Genomic DNA, 24289 nt, shown 5'->3' with positions numbered 1-24289 from the left:
TTCACCTGCATCTATGGCAGGCATCCTCAGAGGTTGTGAGGTTGGAGGATGCCTGCCATAGATGCAGGCAAAATGTCAGGAGAGAATGCTTCTAGCACATGGCCATATAGCCTGAAAAACCTACAACAACCCAGTGATTCCAGCCATGAAAGCCTTTGCCAATACATAAAACAAAGTTGTTTTTGAAAAATAACGTATTTTGTTTACAAACAAATTTCTTGTATATATTCAGTATATTAGTCCACACTTCAATGTTTTTAAGCATATAGATTTAGTCCAAACTGTATAACTGTACTCACTGAAGTCTGAAAAAAGACAAACTGCACCCACATCCATTGAGGTCTAAAAGCATACTGTATAACAAAAATGGAGTCCTGTGTCTAAAGCCCCTCCCACACCAAAGAGGTACAGCCAAACTGCCAAACCAAAATATACATACAATATAAGTTAACAATTATAAACATTTAAAAACAGTTAGTGGAGGCTTGGAAGGTTGCTATTTCCAACAGGAAATGTTTTAAAAGGGGTGTTACCTATCATTCTGTGGAAGACCACTACTTGTGAGCACTCAATACAAAAGTGAGTTTTCACATTAGAGGATGGTTGGGGAAAACTATTCTTGTTACACTCGTTTTCCTGTCTGTTGGGATATGAATGAAATAAAAAATGTACAGAAAACAAAAACAATATGTTAAAGCCATATTGTCTGTATAATCGCTTATTTGAAGGAGCTGGTTCTCCCCCCCCCCCCCCTTTTACCCCTTATATTCACTCTTACAAATGGATTAGTTTGTCTTGATAAATTAGGATCCCTTGTATTTACACAGCCATTAACTTGAAGGAGGATTTTTCAGGCCCCACTCCCTGCTGTATTTGGATATACAAGGTAAGCAGGAGACTTTTAGAGCACTAAATGTTTTAGGAATGACAATGGACCACTTTCTTCCCTGTGACATTTGTTTGCTCTCTGACTCAGTCTAATGAGTCCTTGTGGTGAAAAGAGGCTTCCTTCCTTTTCTAGGAAGAGCTTCTGTGACTCATGGAGCAACATTGTACTATGTATTGTCTAAGGCTTTCATGGCCTGAATCACTGGGTTGTTGTGAGTTTCTCCGGGCTGTATAGCCATGTTCTAGAAGCATTCTCTCCTGAAGTTTCACCTGCATCTATGGCAGGCATCCTCAGAGGTTGTGTGGTCTGTTGGAAACTAGGAAACATGTGGATTATATGTCTGTGGAATGTCCAGGGTGGGGAGAAAGAACTTTTGTCTGTTTGAGGTAGGTGTGAATGTTGCAACTGGCCATCTTGATTGGCATTTAAAGGCCTTGCAGTTTCAAGGTCTGGCTTCTTACTGCCTGGGGGAATCTTTGGTGGGTGGCAATTGGGAGGTCATAACAGTAAATAAAGAAGAACACTAAAAAACAGGGGAATTCAAGACAAGAAATAATCAGGTCCAGCTAATTACCTCCCAACAAAGGGTTACCCCAGGCAGTAAAAAGCAAGACCTTGAAACTGCTAGGCCATTAAATGCCAATCAAGGTGGCCAATTGCAACAGTCACACCTACATCAAACAGACAAGAGTTCTTTCTCCCACCCTGGACATTTCACAGATATATAACCCCATTTTTCCTAGTTTCTAACAGACCTCACAACCCCTGAGGATGCCTGCCATTGATTCAGGCAAAACCTCAGGAGAGAATGCTTCTGGAACATAGCCACACAGCCCAGAAAATTCACAACAACCCAACATTGTACTGTTAAGGATGTATGCATTAGGGAGAGGTGCTCTTCTGGTCTGAAAATTAAAAATAGAAAGGAGAAATGCAGCAAACTCTCTTTTTTCAAACTCACGGGCTAATTTCCACTTTTCAAATCAATGCGAGGGCCTCAGAGGAATTCCAGACTCTTGCAAAATTTCACACAAACCATGAAGTGATAAAGATGACTGATGAAAGCCTATAATTGTGCGCAGTGCTTGATATCTTCATATTTATCTGTTCTGTTTCTCGCTCAGTTCTTGTGGACAGAAATGGAAAACTGAAATGTTATCTACATGCAATGCAATAGTGCCTGAATCCTGGGGAAGGGGAGAGACATAAAGAAGACATATTAAAAAATAATGAATGTATGACAAAATCTACTCTAAGAGAACTAACAGCATTTGGAAAGAGAGAGAAAGAAAAACAAAAGTTACATCTTTGATAGCAAGCAGAGGAAGAGAAATCCCCTCTTCTTTCCCAAATCCATAGATTGGGAATTGGGGACTTAAGAAGCCACCAAAATGTGACTAAAATATCATTTGTAGGATCAGATCTCCTTACCTTCCTGATTATCCTAACTAAGGTCGCAATCCTGTACTTACAAGTAAGTGCTGAGATCAGTGAAGGATATTTCTTTCAAAAGAGGATATCAAATTAATCTGAAGTATTCCTATGGCAATATTGGAATCAGCAAATCTCAACTGGTTCCAGTTTGGGCATTTTCAGTGCAATTTCAGATAATTCTCATTAGGTTAAATCTGGTTTTAAATTCACTACTGCAACCAGATCTAAACCAATAAATCTCAGGTGCTGTTGGCAATAGTGCAAAAGGAAGGCAATAACAAAATCACCTCTCAGCCTTCCTTGTCTAAACAACCCTATGAAATCCATGGGGTCTTCATAAGTCAACAAGAACAAATGTATTTTAGGATCATTTGCAGTTGCATGCTCTATAGCTACTTCTATGCCTAAAATATATTTAAAGTGTGTTGTTGAAGTCTTTAATACCTGGAATCACTGGGTTGCTGTGGGTTTTCTGGGATGTATGGCCATGTTCCAGAAGCATTCTCTCCTGACATTTAGTCCACATCTATTGCAAGCATCCTCAGAGGTTGTGAGTTCTGTTGGAAACTAGGCAAGTGAGGTTTTTATATCTATTGAATGTCCAGGGTTGGAGAAAGAACTTTTGTCTCTGTGAGAGAGGCGTGAATGTTGCAATTGGCCACCTTGATTAGTATTGAATGGCCTTGCAGCCATTGCAGAGTGACCATTCAACCCATTTTGTTTGTTTCCATCTTCAGTTGTCCTCATGATGCATTATCCCCTGCCAAACCCCACTGCTCCTCCTTCTTGGGCTCCTTCTTTATAAATACACTTTTTCTATTCCTATCTCACCCAGGGTTTTGACATTTTAACATTTTATCTTGCACATTTGGCCCGCCCTTTGTGTTTGATTTTTATTATGCTATTTCGCACTGATTATTTTATTTTGCTATGCATATATTCACACTGATTATTTTATATTTGCTAGCATATATTTTGCTATGATGTAATTTTACTGTTGTTTTGTCTAACTTTGCTGTATTTTTGGGCTTGGCCTCATGTTAGCCACCCAGTGTCCCCTTTGGGGAGATAGTGGCAGGGTTTAAATAAAATTTATTATTTTATTTAATACACAGCACGACACAGCACGACAACAGAGAGGAAACAAACAAGGACATCTAATCACCTCTCAACAAAAGTTTGTTCTAGGCACTGGCAAGCCATTATATGCTAATCAGGGTGGTCAGTTGAAACATTCACACCTAGCTCCAGCAGACAAGAGTCCTTTGTCCCACCCTGGTCATTCCACAGATATATAAACCCTTTTTCCTAGTTCCAACAGACCTCACTACCTCTGAGGATGCTTGCCATAGATGCAGGTGAAACGTCAGGAGAGAATGCCTCTATGGCCATATAGCCTGAAAAAACCTACAACAACCCTATTATTATTATATTATTATTATTATTATTATTATTATTATTATTATTATTATTGTTGCAGCTTGAAAGCCTGGCTGATTCCTGCCTGGGGAATCCTTTGTTGGGAGGTGTTAGTTGGCCCTGATTGTTTCATGTCCTGAACCCTCCTGTTTTTTGAGTGTTGTCCTTTATTTACTGTCCTGATTTTAGAGGTTTTTTTTTAGATGTCCAGCTGCAGCTGCTCAGAATACTTTCCCCCTTAAATCAGGACTGGATGATTGTCTGTTGTGTGCTCTTATAGTCGTGGTATATGGTCCAATTTCTCATCCTCAAGACATGGCATCAAGGAGAGGACGTTTGCATTTCAGGCTTCTTGAGTAGTTAAATTAAGTCTTGAATTGATTAAGTCTTGGGTCCAGAATTCCCCAGCTGTGCCAATGGTTATCTTCGGGGGTGGATTGCCTCCTTCAAAACAGTCCAAATGAAGACAAAACTCTTACGAAAATCCCTTTTTCATGCCCGTGATTGGAAGAACAGCTGTGTATGAGTGATCCTGAGTCCCAGGCACTTCAGATTCTTTCTTAGGCACATGTGAACCATTTTAAAACGATTCAGGATTATTTTTTTCCAAATACAAAAGTGGAATCGAACCCCAAAAAAATCCTTTCGTGTGCCAGCGCGAGTTTTGAAAGAAACCACGCACAATCCTGGCATTTTTGCAGCAACAGACTGACAAAACATATCCATTATGTGACCCTTGCTGGAAAAAGATGGCCTTCTAAATGCAGAAACCGATTTCAAATTCTAAGTGGGAAACCCTTTCGCTCCCGCAGAAGCTTCTTTTGTGGGGGAGGAGGGACTTTCTTCCTCCTATTTGCACGAACTGGTGGTTCATTCAGAATGTGGGCTGTTGGCTTCCAGTGATGGGAGCCCCTTCATTGAACTACAAAGTCATTTGCCCTTAAAAATGTGAATCACACAGACCACGACATCGCCTGTAAGCAGAGTGAAGCATAATAGGTAGAAGGAAAGTTTGGAAGATCAGTTCTAAGTTCTGCTTCCATAAAAATGTAGCATGGGTTGTTGTAGGTTTTTCGGGCTATATGGCCATGTTCTAGAAGCATTCTCTCCTGAGGTTTCGCCTGCATCTATGGCAAGCATCCTCAGAGGTTGTCAGGTCTGTTAGAACTAGGAAATTTGGGTTTATATCTGTGGAATGTCCAGATTGGGAGAAAGAACTCTTGTCTGTTGGAGCTAGGTGTGAATATAGCTTGCTTGTGAATCGCATCAATGAGCCAGGGTGCTCCTATACTGTAGAATGAATACATTGTCGAAGGCTTTCATGGCCGGAATCACTGGGTTGTTGTAGGTTTTTTGGGGTATATGGCCATGTTCTAGAGGCATTTTCTCCTGACGTTTCGCCTGCATCTCTGGCAAGCATCCTCAGTGGTAGTGAGGTGACTTGGGGTGACCTCACTACCTCTGAGGATGCTTGCCATAGATGCAGGCGAAACGTCAGGAGAAAATGCCTCTCTAGAACATGGCCATATAGTCCGGAAAAACCTACAACAACCCAGAATGAATGCAGTTTGACACCTCCTTTAACTTCCATGGCTCAATGCTATGGACTCATAGTTGTTAGTTTCACTAAGGACCTTTCACAAAGCCATATAACCTAGAATATCAAGGCAGAAAATTCCACAATATCTGCTTTGAACTGGGATAACTGAGTCCACGCTGTCATATATTCCAGTTCAAAGCAGATAATGTGGGGTTTTATTCAGCTGTGTGCAAAGAGCCAAGGTCTTTAACTTTCTCTGTCAAAGGGTGCTGGTGCCTCACCAAACCTCTGCTCCTAGGAATCCATAGCATCGAGTCGAAAATGGTTAAATTCTAAAATTAAATCAGCAAAACAGCAGAGGGAAAACAATCAGGGACATCTAATCACCTCTCAACAAAAGATTGCTCCAGACAATGCTAATCAAGGTGGTCAGTTGAAACATTCACACCTAGCTCCAGCAGACAAGAGTCCTTTGTCCCACCCTGGTCTTTCCACAGATATATAAACCCATTTTCCTAGTTCCAACAGACCTCACTACCTCTGAGGATGCTTGCCATAGATGCAGGCAAAACGTCAGGAGAGAATGCCTCTAGACCATGGCCATATAGCCCGAAAAAACTCACAACAACCCAGTGATTCCGGCCATGAAAGCCTTCGACAATACAATGGTTAAAATGCATTAATTTTACCGTGTAGATGCACCCCTGGGATTCATGATACTACTGAGTTCAATCTACCATTGGACTCAATTCGTGAACCTTTAAGGATTTGTTTTTTAAAATCCCAGTTCAAGGTTCACCTTCTCCCCGCAATGCAACCGTTTTGGATTGTAACTCCCACAATTCTTCATTGGATGGATGGAGTTGTTTGTCAGAGTTCAGACTCTCCAGTCTGGCGCAACAGGCGTGTAGTTTTAGAAATAAACAATCTCAGGCAGCATTTTTCTAAGAGAGCTTTACTAAAGCATCTACTGCATAGGAACTACATTTTGGAACACTAAAAGATGGCGACGGACACAGCACAAGACATACAGGCAAAAGTAAACATTCTGTCCTTCAAGCTGGGTAACTCCCTCTTTCTTCCCTGGGCAAAGGAATTTTCGTTATCTCTGTCTCAAGGTTCTTTCTCTCTCTGCCTCTTAATAACAATTCTAATACATAGCTGAATCCATCTTTGAAAACCAATACTAATACATTGTAATACATTATAATACTAATACAAACACATTGAAAACATACATATGAAATAACTATAATCACTCTGACAATTCCCCCTCTTTTTCAATGTGTTACAATACCTCTCTTTATACATACATGTGGTTTGCATAATAGTAACTTCTTGACTCTTAACTCTCAACTTCAATATTCACTTATTCTTTACTCTTTAACTTTACTCTTCATTCTTACACTTCTGTCTACTATTTTAACTTCTATAATAACTTCATCATACATTTGCTTCTCTTAACTTCTCTTCACAATCTAATGACATTTCTATTACATACAATCATATCTTTGTTTGTTTCTATTACATCTTAAACACATATTATACTTCTTCCATATTATTCTGCTTGTTTCATTATAACTTTTCTACACACAGTAACTTCTTCTCATTACATAATACATTTCTGCAAACTTATAATGTCTTAGTACATACAATCATGTCTCCATACATTTCTGCATCTCTTTTACATATTAACTCTATATCATAACTGTTCTTCATTTCATAATGTCTCTCTGTAATTCTGTAATCTCTTCAATACACACAATTACTCTTCTTCATTACTTCTTATTACATATCATTCTTACATTTCTTCTTAAAGTACATCATAGCTACTTAATACATCATATCTTCAATATAACTACTATTCTTCGTTACCTCAATACTTTAATAACCATTACCTTTAATAATCATTTCATAATAATTGTAACCTTTTACACTCTATAACTTTACACCACATGATTTAACTTCTTAGTCTCAATACATCAATACAACAATACAGGGGAATAAATGCATCATAAAAATCTTAGCAATACACATAGCAAAACTACAAAGAACATAAAACACATTGCATTTTTGCAAAGGCACCTACGCTTTTTAGTTAAACACAGTTTCAAACATCTTGCACTATTACATTTTTGGCAATCTAAACCAATTCATAACAAACTCATTTCATTTCAAAACATTCTGGTACTTGCTGGTTCTAGAAATCACTATCGTCCCAGCTGGTGTAGTCTTTCCCTACTGCAACTGTATCTACGCCCCCAGTGGCTGAATTATGGTACTGCATGTATTTCACTGCATCTCTCTCATTCATGACACTAATTTGCTTTGTAACTATTGGCTCTTCAGGTTCCTGTTTAACTTGCAAACTCTTTCTTTCAGGTGTTTTTGTCATTTCTCCTTTACTTTGTGGTGATTCTGCTTCTGACTTGTATGTGACTTCTCTTTCCTTTGAATGTGTACCTCTTTCTGCCAACTCTTGCACCCTCTGCATCACTTCTGCATATTGCTTAGCTATTTTCTCACTCTTTGTCTGTGTGTGTGTTCCTGACTCATGTCTCTTTTTCACTTCTGTGCCTGTGGCAACACTCCTTTCCTTTCTACGTGTATCTGGCTCAATCTTTACCTCTTGTTTCTGCTTCTGCTCAACCTGTACATCTGGTGCAACTTTTCTCTCCTCTCTCTTTGTGGGTAAACCATGTAAATTCTCTTTGTTAGTGTGTATGTCTTCCCAGTCTCTCAATCTTTGAAAATATGCCACTCTAGCTAACTTGACTGTTTGTGGTGAACTCAAAAATTTTAGATAATTCTTATAATAGCCTATGAAAAACATCTCACGATAACGGTTGCGTTTGTTTCTCTCATTCACAGGTAATAACACATTTGCACAGTGTCCAAAGATTCTCATGTGTCTGAAACTTGGTGCATAGCCATACAACTTACGAAAAGGAATATCATCCAACACCTGATCCCATAAACGATTCATTATATAATTAGCTGTGTGAATTGCTTCCGGCCAATAAACATTCTCAATCTTCGAGTCTTTGAAAATACATGTTTTCATTTCATTTATATACTCCATTCTTTTATCTGCAATTCCTTCCTCATTCTTAAACTGACTCATTTCAATGACTTCAATTCCTTCTGACTTCACAAACTGTTTTAACTCATCTTTACACACTTCAGCTCCTTTATCAATATACAGCGTCTCCAGTTGCACATCAAAAACATTCTCAACCATTTTTAACCAATTTCCGAGCTTCTCAGTAGCCTCTGACAAATCTTTCAAGAAATATACAAAAGAAAATTTAGATAATTTCTCCACTATCAACATAGTAAATCTAGAATTTGCACCACTTTGTTGGTAAGGTCCTGCAATACTAATGTGTCCTATTTGGAAAAGTCTCTCAGCTCTAATTTTGGACTTCTTGTAACACTTAATTGGTTGTCTTTTTACCTCACTGCAGATTGCACATTTTAAATCAAAATAACATTTTTCAAGCTCATATTCTGGACACAAATTTAAAGTTTTCTTCAAGACTTCCATATCAGCATGCCCCATAATCCTATGGAGTAAATGTATGCACCTGTCATGTTGAATCTCATTTTTAACACATTGCACTTGTACATTCTCATTGCTCTCTGTCTGATTCAATTTCTCAAACATTAAGTACATTTTATCTTTCTTCACACCCTTGGCAATCAAGACACCCTTGGGGTCAAAAATATAACAATAAATTCCCTTGAACTTTACTTGATAATTATGTTCAGTCAAAGTTGCTACACTTAACAGATTAGTTCTCATTTCTGGTACATACAATACTTTCTCCCAACAAACATTAAGACAAGGGATGTAACACGTCCCAAACTTTTCAAACATGAGAAAAGACCCGTCAGCCATAGTTACCATACTCCCCTGGGTATATTGGGTGCAATTAAAATGACGTAGAGAATTCGAAATATGATGCGTCGCACCCGAATCTAGTACCCATCTGTCTCTTTTGATGCCATCCAGTTCTCCTACAGCGGCAACCATGATCCTTGCTTCTTCGGCTTGACTTGAGCTATTTCTCCCATAATAGCCCCCTCTGCTTCCGCGACCTCTCTTTACTCTAACTCCAGGGACACGGCCCCCTCTGGACTGGTATCTTCTCTCCACACAATTCCGAGCATAATGTCCAATTTTATTGCAGTTGAAACACCTCCGGCCAGCCTGGGCAAATTCTTTGGAAAGTTCCGCTTCTCTGGCTGCAGCTGACACCACACAGGAATTTATCTTTCTGCTGCTGTTTCTCTGTTTATCTTCACAGTAACTGGTCTCGGCTCCATATCTCTCACAGGCCGTTCCACTGAGTTGAAACTTCCTCTCTTTGCAATCTCTTTTATAATGCCCTCTTCTGTTGCAAAAATAACACCGATGACGGTCTGCACATCTCACCGACGATTCATCACATCCATCACTCCGTCCGTCATTCTCATAAGTTAGTCGGAACTTTGAAAAAGCCATTTCGTAACCTCCGGAATCCCGGATTTAAGCCCAGCTGTAAGAAAAACAGCTTCTGGCAGTTTTATGGCTTGGCAGATTCCAACATCAATCACCTTCTTAATCACTCAATTGGCCCAGCGCGCCCCGCTGCGTATCTTCTTTCAAAACTCAGCCTCGTTACTCACCGCAGGCTGCAATCTTTGTCATCAACTCACACTGAATAGCCACGGCAAAATTCTCTCTTTTGCTCCGTCAGGCTGTTTCAGTTCCCATGCTCCGTCAGCCTCTTCTGTCAACTGGGTTGCAATTCAGGGCTCCGGCAGCATGCTTACAGGTCTGCTCCTTGGTACTCTTATCATCCATAAATCTGGTCATAATCCTGGGCATAATCTGGGCCCATAACCAAATGTCAGAGTTCAGACTCTCCAGTCTGGCGCAACAGGCGTGTAGTTTTAGAAATAAACAATCTCAGGCAGCATTTTTCTAAGAGAGCTTTACTAAAGCATCTACTGCATAGGAACTACATTTTGGAACACTAAAAGATGGCGACGGACACAGCACAAGACATACAGGCAAAAGTAAACATTCTGTCCTTCAAGCTGGGTAACTCCCTCTTTCTTCCCTGGGCAAAGGAATTTTCGTTATCTCTGTCTCAAGGTTCTTTCTCTCTCTGCCTCTTAATAACAATTCTAATACATAGCTGAATCCATCTTTGAAAACCAATACTAATACATTGTAATACATTATAATACTAATACAAACACATTGAAAACATACATATGAAATAACTATAATCACTCTGACATTGTTGGGAACTAAAACACCTGGAAAAGCAATGCTTTCCTTGCCTTGCATACAGAAAAAAAATGCCTCTTCCACGAAGCCCAGTCGGGACAAAACGCAATCCTCTGACATCTTGGGATCTGTAGGATGAAGATGTACTCTGATCTGGGTTGTTGTAGGTTTTTTCGGGCTATATGGCCATGTTCTGGAGTCATTCTCTCCTGACGTTTCGCCTGCATCTATGGCAAGCATCCTCAGAGATAGTGAGGTCTGTTGGCACTAAGACAAAGGACTCTTGTTGAAATTGGAAAAACTAAGGACCAGGGGAACACATCTACTGTGCTCCCTGACTTTCCTTCTACGCTGCAGAAACACAGATACCATCCCATAATTTCTCGCAGCCAAAAGTACTTTCAACAAGAGTCCTTTGTCCTATTTCCAACAGACCTCACCACCTCTGAGGGTGCTTGCCATAGATGCGGGCGAAACGTCAGGAGAGAATGCCTCTAGAACATATCTATATAGCCCGAAAAAACCTACAACAACCCAGTGATTCCGGCCATGAAAGCCTTCGACAATACAGTGTACACTAATCTCTCTGCTAGAAAGCTCCTAAACGCTCACTCGAGATCCAGTTCTGAAGCAAGCCGGAATCAATAAGGGATTGTAAAGCAAAGTGGTTTTTTTTTTCCTGCAGTATAGATGGCCACTCCGTTTTCCTAATTCAAGGGAGTGAATTAAAGGGCATTCCGAACAGCTCAGCACGGCCCCTTCTGCACTGCCATATAAAATCCAGATCTTCTGCTTTAAACTGGATTATATGGCAGTGTACACTCATATAATCCAGTTCAAAGCAGATAATGTGGGTTATCTGATTTGAGAGTCTGGGTTATATCGCAGTGTAAAAGGAGCCCTAATCCCATATTCCAGGAATCCCTAGTATGGGAGTAATATACGGATGATGGAATCATAGAGTTGGAAGAGACCTCATGGACCATCCAGTCCAACCCCATTCTGCCAAGAAGCAGGAATATTGCATTCAAAGCACCCCTGACAGATGGCCATCCAGCCTCTGTTTAAAAGCTTCCAAAGAAGGAGCCTCCACTACACTCCGGGGCAGAGAGTTCCACTGCTGAACGGCTCTCACAGTCAGGAAGTTCTTCCCCATGCTCAGATTGATACAATGGAAGTGGTACAAAACCGATACAACTGTGTAGTGCAGAAACCTCCTCATGAGGTTTCTTTGAACCTCACTGGCAAATGGGCATTCTCTTCACCTCTCTAACCCAGTCTTGTCACAACATAACACTACCTGGTTGTTGTTGTTGTTCATTCGTTCAGTCGTCTTCGTGACCTCATGGACCAGCCCACGCCAGAGCTCCCTGTCGGCTGTCACCACCCCCAGCTCCTTCAAAGTCAGTCCAGTCACTTCAAGGATGCCATCCATCCATCTTGCCCTTGGTCGGCCCCTCTTCCTTTTGCCTTCCACTTTCCCCACCTGGTTGTTGTTTGCCTTCAAGTCCTTTCCGACTTATGGCGAGCCAGAGGAGATTGTATCTTGGGCGAATTGTACCTTCTCGGTCTCAGAGGAAGGCATCGTTGGCAAGCTCCCCTGAGTTTGCCATTCCCCTGAGAGCGAGAGAGTGTAGTTTCCCCAAACCCAGTGGGTTTCTTTGGCAGACACTTTGATGATGCTCAACTTCCTTCCTCGGCCGCCCTCAAGCAAAGAGCTGCAGTCCGCCAACATTTCTGCCAAATAAACTGTGGTCGTCTGTAGGAATCTAGTGAGTTTCCTGTAGCATCCTTACACAAGTGTGGACTTTTTTGGTCTTTTTGCAATGAATAACTTTCAGGGAATTCCAAAATTTGCTGTGAAATACATTATAGCTGTACCCTCTAATTTATAAATAAATCCTCTAATTTCAAAGCCAAGCACTGGCTTGTATTTGGGTTAAAGGCGGCTAGATTTCAGAGGAAAGGGCTGCCAAAATCACTTCTGAGGATTTTTCCTGTATGTTGTCGAAGGCTTTCGTGGCCGGAAAAACTAGGTTGCTGTGAGTTTTCCGAGTTGTATGGCCATGTTCCAGAAGCATTCTCTCCTGACGTTTCCCCAGGAGATAATTATCATTCCTCTACCATAAATCAATAGGCGACTTGAAGGCACTCACTTGAAGGCACACACATGTATATAGATATACAACCAGGGAATATAGGACTGCAGCCAACCTTTGGGTTGCCTTGCCCACAGGTCCAATACAGAGACTTTTATGATGAATGCTATCGTGTAAGTGGGGATAACAGTTCCCAATTGTGCTTCAAATTCTATTGGGGTTAAGAGTTTCTAGAACAGACCTGGGCAAACGTGGGCCCTCTGGGTGTTTTGGACTTCAACTCCCACAATTCCTAACAGCCAGCAGGCTGTTACGAATTGGGTTGTTGTGGTTTTTTTCGGGCTATATGGCCATGTTCTAGAGGCATTCTCTCCTGACGTTTCGCCTGCATCTATAGCAAGCATCCCCAGAGGAGTGAGGTCTGTTGGAACTAGGAAAATGGGTTTATATATCTGTGGAATGACCAGGGTGGGACAAAGGACTCTTGTCTGCTGGAGCTAGGTGTGAATGTTTCAACTGACCACCTTAATTAGCATTTGATGGCCTGGCAGTGCCTGGGGGAATCTTTTGTTGAGATTCCGGCCATGAAAGCCTTCGACAAGACTGTTACGAATTGCCTGTTCAATCCCAACACTCCAACCAGTATGCCATATTCACTCATATCTCCTCAATATCCTCTAGACTGGTCTCCCTGTTATCTACTGAGGAACTTTCCACCTGCTTATGAAACAAGTCTATGTTATATTTATGACTTATTGCATGGATATAAAACCCTTCTCAAGGAACTCGAGGCAAGAGGAAGCCTTGTTTGGATGGCCCAACAAATCTGTTGCATTTCCAGAGAGCGTTGTGACTTCGGTCCTTCCTCAAATGTCACCAAACCTTCCGAAGGGCTTTTCTTTTTCTGTTTCTATCCATCTGCACAAGGCGTCGCGGGAGACAATTTAATCCAAACGTTGCCTAATGAGGACTTTGTCCGAGGGCTTTCTTGACAAGATGTGTCCAGGCAGCGTTTGCCGCTGGCTCCCTGGGAAGCTGAGAGAGTGTGACTTGCCCAGGGCAAGCCAGTGGGCTTCCAGATCCATTGAGGTCCATCCTAAAACCAAAACAATCCCGTTCATTCCCAAACCCGGTGGAGAAGGGAGAAGGAAGCGAGCTCATCCAGTGCTTTTCTGCCTCCAAAGAATCCTTAAAGAATAAAATCTCTCTTTCCTGTGTTTCCCCATTGACTCCAATTTCTACACCCTCTTCTTCTTCTTCTTCTTCTCCAGCTCTGCTGTCGGTTTTTATGAAAATGAGCAATATTGAAAGGGTTTCCATCCCGCTAGCTGCAAGCCTGGCATAAATGATGAAAATGGCTCGGAGGGTTTTTCTTTCCTCTCTCTCTCCCTCTCTCCCTCTCTCTCTTTCTTCAAGTGAACTGTGTAGATCTGTGAAAATAATATCAGGGTTTTCCGTCAGACTGAACTCGGAGGCGTAGCCAGGCGTGCCTTAATCTGACCCGACACCTCCAAACCATCTGCGCTATGTATCCGCCGTCTGATTTACCAGATCTTCCCGAGAAAAAGTCACAGTGTACTTGATACTAAAGAAAAGGCAGTGCAAGTCTTCCTCCCTCCCTCCCCTTCTTTCCTTCCTTTCGCTCTCTCTTCCCTTCCCCTCTCCCTAGAAAGAGAGAGGGAGAAATATAGTTTACCAATGCAATATGGTTTTGTTTCACTTCATGGGGTAAAATGAGGCATTGTAAACCTTCCCAAAAACGCTTAGAGCAGTCTTTCTCAACCTGGGGGTCGGGACCCCTTGGGAGGTCGTGAGAGGGCGTCAGAGGGGTCGCCAAAGACCATCAGGAAACACAGTATTTTCTGTATTGTCGAAGGCTTTCATGACTAGAATCACTGTGTAGTTGTAGGTTTTTCGGGCTATATCATCATCATAATCATCATCATTTAATTACTTATTAATCGCCAGTGGTTCTCAATCTGGGGTCTCCAGATGATTTTGGCCTTCAACTCCCAGAGATCCGAACAGCTGGCAAACTGGCTGGGATTTCTGGAAGTTGTAGGCCAAAAACATCTGGGGACCCCAGGTTGAGAACCACTGCTCTAGGCGATTTACAAGATAAATTGTAAAGGATAAAAATACACACACAGAGATATTGATAAAATTAACATAGATCAAAAGCTCTAGTAAAAAGACTTCACAACCTCTGAGGGTGCTTGCCATAGATGCAGGCGAAACGTCAGGAGAGAATGCTTCTAGAACATGGCCATATAGCCCGAAAACCAACAACACAGTATTTTTTGTTGGTCATGGGGGTTCTGTGTGGGAAGTTTGGCTCACACAGTTGGTGTAAGTTCAGAATGTATTTGATTGTATGTGAACTATAAATCCAAGCAACTACAACTCCCAAATGTCAAAGTCTATTTTCCACAAACTCCACCAGTGTTCACATTTGGGCATACTGAGTATCCATGCCAAGTTTGGTCCAGATCCATCATTGTTTGAGTCCACAGTGCTCTCTGGATATAGGTGAACTACAACTCCAAAACTCAAGGTCAATGCCCATCAAACCCTTCCAAGTATTTTCTGTTGGTCATGGGAGTTCTGCGTGCCAGGTTTGGTTCAATCCCACTGCTGGTGTAGTTCAGAATGCTCTTTGATTGTATGTGAACTATAAATCCCAGCAGCTACAACTCGCAAATATCAAGGTCTATTTTCCTCAAACTCCACTGGTGTTCACATTTGGGCATATTCAGTATCCATGCCAAGTTTGATCCAGATCCATCATTATTTGAGTCCACAGTGTTCTCTGAATGTAGGTGAACTACAACTCCAAAACTCAAGGTCAGTGCCCACCAAACCCTTCCAGTATTTTTTTGTTGGTCATGGGAGTTCTGTGTGCTAAGATTGATTCAATTCCATCATTGGTGGAGTTCAGAATGCCCTTTGATTGTTGATTAACTATAAATCCCAGCAACTACAACTCCCAAGTGACAAAATCAATCCCCCTACCAATCCCACTAGAGAAGACAATTATGCTGGGGAAAGTGGAAGGCAAAAGGAAGAGGGGCCGACCAAGGGCAAGATGGATGGATGGCATGCTTGAAGTGACTGGACTGACCTTGAAGGAGCTGGGGGTGGTGACGGCCGACAGGGAGCTCTGGCGTGGGCTGGTCCATGAGGTCACGAGGAGTCGGAGACGACTGAACGAATGAACAACAACATCACCAATCCCACTAGTATTCTAATTTGGGCATATGGAGTAATTGTACCAAATTTAATCCAGTGAATGAAAATACATCCTGCATATCAGATATTTATATTACGATTCATAACAGTAGCAAAATGACAGTTATGAAGTCACAACAAAAATAATCTTATGGTTGGGGGTCAGGTCACCACAACATGAGAAACTGTATTAAGAGGTTGCAGCATTAGGAAGGCTGAGAACCACTAAGTGAGGGCCCTTGCACACAGCCCTATATCCCAGAATATCGGCTTTGAACTGGGTTATCTGAGTCCACACTCAGATAATGTGGGATTTTCTGCCTTGATATTCTGGGATCTAGGGCTGTGTGGAAGGACCCTTAGAGTCTTACATCTTCTATATAAATAAAAACGTAATGTTCGTTTGTGGGATTAGCATAACTCAAAAACCACTGGGCGAATTGACACCAAATTTGGACACAATACACCTCTCAGGCCAACGAGTGATCATCACTCATAAAAACACTGGAAAACACAGCAGAAGAGGCTTAAAAAGCCCCAAATAATAAAAAAATACAATGCATATGCAAACACAGGTATATACACATATACACACAAAGCACATATACACAGACTGGGCCACAGCAATGCGTGGCTGGGGATGGCTAGTATATAAATAAAAATGCAATGTTTGTTTGTGGGATTAGCATAACTCAAAAACCACTGGGCGAATTGACACCAAATTTGGACACAATACACCTCTCAGGCCAACGAGTGACCATCACTCATAAAACACTGAAAAACACAGCAAAAGAGGCTTAAAAAGCCAAAAACAAAAAAGTAAGTTCTTGTGGGTTTTTTCGGGCTATATGGCCATGTTCTAGAGGCATTTATCCTAAGGAGAAATGCCTCTAGAACATGGCCATATAGCCTGAAAAAACCCACAAGAACTTAGTGATTCCAGCCATGAAAGCCTTCGACAATACACAAAAAAGTACATTACAACACGTGCACAAAACCACACACACAGACATATATATGCAAACACACGTATACACAAATATATAAACACATATATTCACACTCAAAACACATATACACAGACTGCTAGAATACACACACACATGTATGTATATATATGTGTGTGTGTAATGTTTGTGTTTATACACACACACACATATATGCAAACACACATATACACAAATATATAAACACATATATACACACACAAAACACATATACACAGACTGCTAGAATACACGCACACATGTATGTATATATATGTGTGTGTGTGTGTAATGTTTGTGTTTATACACACACGCAGTGGGTTAAACCATTGAGCTACTGAGCTTGTATGTAAATAAAAATGTAATGTTAGTTTGTGGAATTAGCATAACTCAGAAACCACTGGGCGAATTGACACCAAATTTGGACACAATACACCTCTCAAGCCAAGGAGTGATCCTCACTCATAAAAACACTGGAAAACACAGCAAAAGAGGCTTAAAAGGCCAAAAAACAAAAACAAAAAATACACTGCAACACAAAACCACATATACACAAATATATAAACACATATACACACACATATACATTGACTGGGCCGCAGCAACGCGTGGCAGGGGAGGGCTAGATAGGAAGTAAAAAAACAAACAAAAAATACATTGCAACACAAAACCACATATACACAAATATATAAACACATATATACACACATATACATTGACTGGGCCACAGCAACGCGTGGCAGAGGAGGGCTAGATAGGAATATATATATATATGTGTGTGTGTGTGTGTATATATATATATATATTCCCCCAGATCTGTCTTGGGAGCGATGATAATTGCAAAGAGCATTGGGGAAATAGGAAAAGATAGTCTCAGAGCCTAGCATGAAAGCCTAATTTAATTCCTGCTTTAGTTTTCCGCCAATGGTCTGGAAATGCAATCTGGAGGAAGGAATAGAGGCATATTTGGGGAGGGAGGGAGGGTCAGAAATTATGGCCGGGAGCTGATCAATAATGCAAAAAGATTCCTTTAAGTTGCTTCTCTTGACCTACCCGTGACTTCTCACTTCTTCCACGGCTTCTTTTTTTTTCTCTCTCTCTCTCCCTGGGTGTTTATATCAAGGCTGCTCAAGCGAAAACAATGAGGGTTACAAGGCGGGGGAAGGGGAAAGGCAAGGGGAGAGGGAAGGGGATGGGAGGAGGAGGCGGGAAAGGAAAGGAAAGGAAGGGGCGCTGCTGGCCCTGGGCAAGGCCTTCCCCGGATTTAAAGGCAACCCTCTCTTCCTCATAGTCCAACTATGAGCCTTTGTGTGTGTATACCCTCTCTTCCCCAAGTCAGCCCTCTCGGAGGGGGATTACAAGTCCCATCAGCCCAGTGGCGCAATGGATTAAACCCTTGTGCCCGCAGAACTGAAGACCAACAGGTCGGAGGTTCTAATCCGGGGAGAGCGGGGGTGAGCTCCTTCTGTCAGCTCCAGCTCCCCATGGGGGGGACATGAGAGAAGCCTCCAACAAGGATCAAAACATCAAAACAACCTAGGCAGCGTCCTTGCAGGTGGCCAATTCATAGAATCATAGAATCCTAGAGTTGGAATCATAGAATCATAGAATCAAAGAGTTGGAAGAGACCTCATGGGCCATCCAGTCCAACCCCCTGCCAAGAAGCAGGAATATTGCATTCAAATCACCCATGACAAATGGCCATCCAGCCTCTGCTTAAAAGCTTCCAAGGAAGGAGCCTCCACCACACTCCGGGGCAGAGAGTTCCACTGCTGAACGGCTCTCACAGTCAGGAAGTTCTTCCTAATGTTCAGATGGAATCTCCTCTCTTGTAGTTTGAAGAGACCTCATGGGCCATCCAGTCCAACCCCATTCTTCCAAGCCAGGCCCGTAGCCAGGATTTTGATTAAGGGGGGGGGGGGGCTGAGTCTGAGTGAAAGAGGGTCTACCCTAGCAAACCTTTTGTATCGTTACCCCAATAACCCCATGCATATGAGATATATTGAGCATGGTGATCAGATCATGATATGAATAAACATAACAGTCTAAATAATGTACCAGTAAGGCCTTTTCGCAGACCACCATGAGAATTTCGGGGGGGGGGGGGGGGCTGAAGCCCCCAAAGCCGCCCCGCCCCCCCCCCCTACATGCCTGTTCCAAGCAGCAGGAAAATTGCATTCAAAGCACCCCGACAGTTGGCCACCCAGCCTCTGTTTAAAAGCTTCCAAAGAAGGAGCCTCTACCACACTCCGGGGCAGAGAGTTCCACTGCTTAACAGCTCTCGCAGTCAGGAAGTGCTTCCTAATGTTCAGATGGAATCTCCTCTCTTGTAGATGGAAGCAATTGTTCCACATCCTAGTCTCCAGGGCAGCAGAAAACAAGTTCGCTCCCTCCTCCCTGTGACTTTCTCTCACATATTTATTCATGGCTATCACGTCTCCTCTCACCTTCTCTTCTTCAGGCTAAACATGCCCAGCTCTTTAAGCCATTCCTCATAAGGCTTGTTCTCCAGACTCTTGATTATTTGAGTCGCCCTCCTCTGGACACATTCCAGCTTGTCAATATCTCTATTCAATTGTGGTGCCCAGAATTGGACACAATATTCCAGGTGTGGTCTAACCAAAGCAGAATAGATCATGGGCAGCATGACTTTCCTGGATCTAGACACTAGACTCCTATTGATGCAGGCCAAAATCCCATGGGCTTTTTTTGCCACCGCATGACATTGTTGGCTCATGTTTAACTTGTTGTCCACGAGGACTCCAAGATCTTTTTCACACGTACTGCTCTCGAGCCAGGCATTGTCCCCCATTCTGTATCTTTATCTGTATCTGCATTTCTGTATTCTGTATCTGCATTTCATTTTTTTCTGTCTAAGTGGAGTATCTTGTATTTGTCCCTGTTGAACTTCATTTAAGATCGTTTTGAATTTTGCTCCTGTCTTCTGGAGTATTGGCTCTCCCTCCCAATTAGGTGTCCGGCTCCACACTTTGCTCCCCAAGTCCAACTATGAGCCTTTAACCCCAAACCATTGTGGGTTCTACAGGTCAATGGAGACTCCACCACAGACATCAGAAGAGCTGCAAGAGCAAGAACAAGCCACGAGAATAAAGACAACATGAAAGGCACTGAAAACTCCAACCATCACCCAAGTCAAAAAAGAAGCACAAACTTCTCCAAAAAAGCCCAGCTTCTCCAAGATGAACTGAACCACCTCAACTGGGCTCTACAGGCCAATGGAGACTCCACCTCAGACATCAGAAGAGCTGCAAGACCGAGAACAAGCCTGGAGAGTAAAGACAAAAAATCCACCCGGAGGAAAAGTGTTCTTACCATACATCAAGGAAGCCACTGACGCATAGAGCAGCCGAGGAAGGAACACAACATAAAAACTATCTACAGACCCACTAAGAACATCCAACAAATGCTATTGTTCAGCAAAAGAGATCCTCTCACCTCTGCAGGAGTCTACCGTATACCACCCAGCTGTGGACAAGTCTACATAAGAACCACCAAACGCAGCAGCATTGCCCAAACACAAATCAAGGAAAATGCAGACTAATTCAAGCTGAGAAGTCAGCCATAGCAGAGCACCCAATGAACCAACCTGGACACAGGGTATTATTTGAGAACACAAAAACGCTGGACCACTCTCACAACCACCATGTCAGAGAAGCCATTGAAATCCACAAGCACGCGGACAATTTCAACAGAAAGGAGGAAAACATGAAAATGAACAAAATCTGGCTACCAGTATTGAAAAAACTCTAAAATCAGGACAGGAAATAAAGAGCAACGCTCAAAAAAGCAGGGGAATTCCAGAGAAGAATCAATCAGGGCCAGCTAACACCTCCCAACAAAGGATTCCCCCAGGGAGAAATCAGCCAGGTCTTGAAGATGCAATACTAAAGTTCAAATAATAAATAAATAAATAATCAAGGTGATTACTTGCACCATTCACACTTGCCTCCAAGAGACAAGAGTTCTTTCTCCTACCTTGTACCTTCAACTTCCCTTGTCTAGTTTCCAATATACCTCACAAACTCTGAGGATGCCTGCCATAGATGTGGATGAAAAGTCAGGAGAGAATGCTTCTGGAACATGGCCATACAGCCTGGAAACTCACAGCAACTCTGCTGGATTGATTGGGCTCTTGTAGGAGCGATTCCTTTCTCCTGTGAGATGCTTCCGGATCTACACTTTCTTCCCCAAGTCCCACTATGAGCCTTTAATCTTCAAGGGTGGCCTTTGCTCCTTCCCAAAACATCAAAGAGATATTCTAGGCAAATGGAGTTGCATTTTCCTTCCCGTGTGACAGGAGTTGGACTGGATATCCCTACTCGACCATTCTGTGATTCGTCCAGGCTTCTTTCAGCTCTAAAGGCGGAGGACTCACCAACTCCTGACTTGTGCCAACAGCCCCTGCATCTTAGAGCAAGCATGGGCAAACTTGGGCTCTTCAGGCGTGTTGGACTTCAGTTCAGGCTGTTAGGAATTGTGGGAGTTGAAGTCCAAAACACATGGCGGGCCCAAGTTTGCCCAGCTTAGCTGCCTCTCCTGCAAAGAGGAGAGGGGAAGCATGGGGGGGCCCATAACCTTTTGTTGAGGGTTCTGAGTTGTTAGGCTTAAAATAACCCTCAGTTGGGGTGATTCCACCATAAATATAGCAGAGTCCCAGAAGTAAACTTCATAACCATCAGAAACTTACGTGTGTAATGAGCTGGGATAAGCTTCTATTCTTCGGAATGGCTTAGGGTTGCAGAGTCAGAACTTTAGGTTCAAAAATATTTATTGAAGTAAAAGAAATACATCCTTGATAGAAAAGGTCTAGCTTACTAAATCATATCTTCTTAAAGAGGTAAAAGGGGGGAAGTCGACGTAGTCGCCCCCGGGCTGAGAGGGGCGGTCAATAAGTGCAAGAAATAAATAAATAATAGTTACATTTTGCCTAGAGTGAGGCAAAATGTGCATCCTCAGAAAGGAAGGCAGAAGAGACTGGAAAAATGGTGAATGGTGAATGGCCACATGGCCTTAAAAAAAGGAAATTCCATCATCAAAGAGGACTGGAGAGAGTGGCTAGCAAGAGGAGGACAAACAAAGCCCTTTTTGGGGAGAAACCATACATAGGAATATGGGGAAACGAATCTCTCAGCCTGGCCCTGTCTCTAGACTAGCTACTCATCGAGGACTGGAAACTTGATGACACAAGAGACACAAGTTCAGGGATGAAACCCAACAAAAGCCATAGGAATATGGGGAAAGGAATCCCTCAGCTTGGCCCTGTCTCTAGACTAGCTACTCATCGAGGACTGGAAACTTGTTGACACAAGAGACACACTTTCAGGGATGAAACCCAACAAAAGCCCATTCTTCCCCTCTCCTTCTGGTCTTAGTCTTGGGAGGGAGATAGGAACTGGGACACTTGGATCTGAAGAGGATGAACCAACCCCGAAAAAGACAGAGTTTGGAGATGCTCCGCGTCCACAGGCCCACCGCGGCTTCCCTGGCTGCCTCGTCTTGGCAGCCACTTGATTGGCAGGGGCCTGGCAGTGATGGGCAGGCAGCCCTGCCATGGAAACGGAGCGGAGGGCGACCAATACGCGGAGGATTAGGCAGGAGTAGCGAATCCGGAGCCACGGGTGCGTCAAAGGGAGGGCAGAATGGGCTGGGCGGCGGAGGGCTTTCCCTTGCCCTTCCTCCCCTTTCCGCACACACAAACACACATGTCCTCCCTCCTCCTCCTCCTCCTCTTCCTCCTCCCGCCTCCCAAACTTGAGGCGACAAACCGGAGCGCGGCGCAGTCTTCTCTTCTTCCTCCTTTCTTCTTCTTCATCGCTTTTCTCTCTTTTCCTGCGGGGGAAGAAGGCTTTCCACCCAAACGAGGGAGGAAGAGGAGGCGGAGGCCCCGAGGAAGAAGAGAGAGAGAGAGAGGAAAGGAGAGGAAGAGCTTTGCGCTCGCCCTGCACTGAGAAAAAGAGGCGAGCGCGAAGCAGGTTTTGAGGAAAAGAGGGAAGAATTCCTCGCCCGCAGCGTGAACCAGCCGGGCATTGAAGCGCCGAAGAAGAAGTGAGAGGGAGAGAAAGGAGAAAAGGAGGAGAGAATTAGAGGAGACTCAGTCGCCACCGTGCAAACCAGGTGGCCTTCGAGGTCGCAAGGAAGGGACAGATTGGGAACCCTTGCGCTCTCGCCCAGGAAAAAGCGAACGCGGATGAGGTTTTGGTGCAAAGAGAGAGAAATCAGTCGCCAAGGAAGTGGACACCCAGGCGCTTTTAAGGCTGAGAAGGAGAAGGCGAAAGGAGAATTAAAAAGTCATTGAACTCACCCGTTCTGGAAGAAGAAGAAGCGCCTCAATTTGGAAGACAGAGGAGCGAAAGAGAGAAGTAGTCTCTTCCTTGCATTCAGGGCGCGGGAGGAAGAAGCATTTCAAAAAAGGCTGAGAAGGTGGATGAAAGAGGAGAGGAATAGTCGCCAAGCAGTTGCACACCCGCGCCCTGAAAGAAGACAAGTCTAAGGGCAGGAAGGAGAAGAAGAAGAAGGAAAGAGAATTAGTAGCTAGTGTTGAAATCAGTTCGGGAAAAAAAGAAGCGCCTTAGTCTGGAAGACAGAGGAGAGGAGGAGAGGAGGAGAGAAGGAGGGGATTCCTTGCCAAGCAGTTAAGGAGGAAAAGGGATATTCCAAAAAGAGAGAGAGAAGGAAAGAGAGAAAGGAAGAAGAAGTGGGGAAAGGAGAGAAAGAAAGAAGAAGTCGCTTCCTTGCTAAGCAGTTGGGCATTCGGGGGAAAGGGTCATTCCACAAAGGGAGAGGAAGGAAAGAGAGAAAGGAGGAGGAAGGGGGGAAAGGAAAGAAGGAGAGAAGTCGCTTCCTTGCCAAGCAGTAGTGCATTCGGTGGAAAAGGGTGATTCCCAAAAGGGCGAGAGAAGGAAAGAGAGGAAGGAGGAAGGGGAAAAAGGAGAGAAGCAGAGAGGTCGATTCCTTGTCAAGCAGTTGAGCATTCTCTGTTGGCACATCTGTTGAGGGGTTTAAAAGAGAGAGAGAAAGGGAAAGAAAGGAAGTAGGGGAAGAAGGAGGGAAGAAGTCGCTAAGCAATTGGGCATTCATTCAAGGCGCGGGAGGGAAAGGGTCATTCCAAAAAGGGAGGGAGAAGGAAGGAGAGCTAAGCAGTTGAGCATTCTCTGTTGGCACCTCCGTTGAGTCGTTTCAAAAAGGGAGAAGGAAGGAAAGAGAGAAAGGAAGAAGAAGGGGGAAAGGGAGAGAAGGAGAGAAGAGGTCGCTTCCTTGCCAAGTATTTAAGCATTCAGGGGAAAAAGGGGAGAGTGAAGGAAAGAGAGGAAGGAGACAGAAGGGGGAAAGGGAGAGAAGGAGAGAAGAAGTCGCTTCCTTGCCAAGTAGTTGGGCATTCTCATTTGGCACCTC

The 24289-nt window shown here is 43.2% G+C and overlaps 1 protein-coding gene across 1 annotated transcript in view; it reads right to left on the bottom strand.

Annotated features, from left to right (window-relative positions):
* The window catches only part of C1H14orf39 (chromosome 1 C14orf39 homolog), a 67944-nt gene extending 49658 nt beyond the window's left edge, over positions 1-18286 (bottom strand). Inside the window, exon 1 of the mRNA XM_060754881.2 lies at positions 17930-18286. The gene's annotated coding sequence lies outside the window, so the exon portion shown is untranslated. The remainder of the gene's footprint in view (positions 1-17929) is intronic.
* Positions 18287-24289: the final 6003 nt, after the last annotated feature.

This window comes from Anolis sagrei, chromosome 1 (assembly GCF_037176765.1).
Source record: "Anolis sagrei isolate rAnoSag1 chromosome 1, rAnoSag1.mat, whole genome shotgun sequence".
Lineage (NCBI taxonomy): Eukaryota > Metazoa > Chordata > Lepidosauria > Squamata > Dactyloidae > Anolis > Anolis sagrei.
This window is presented reverse-complemented; position numbering and strand designations above follow the sequence as displayed.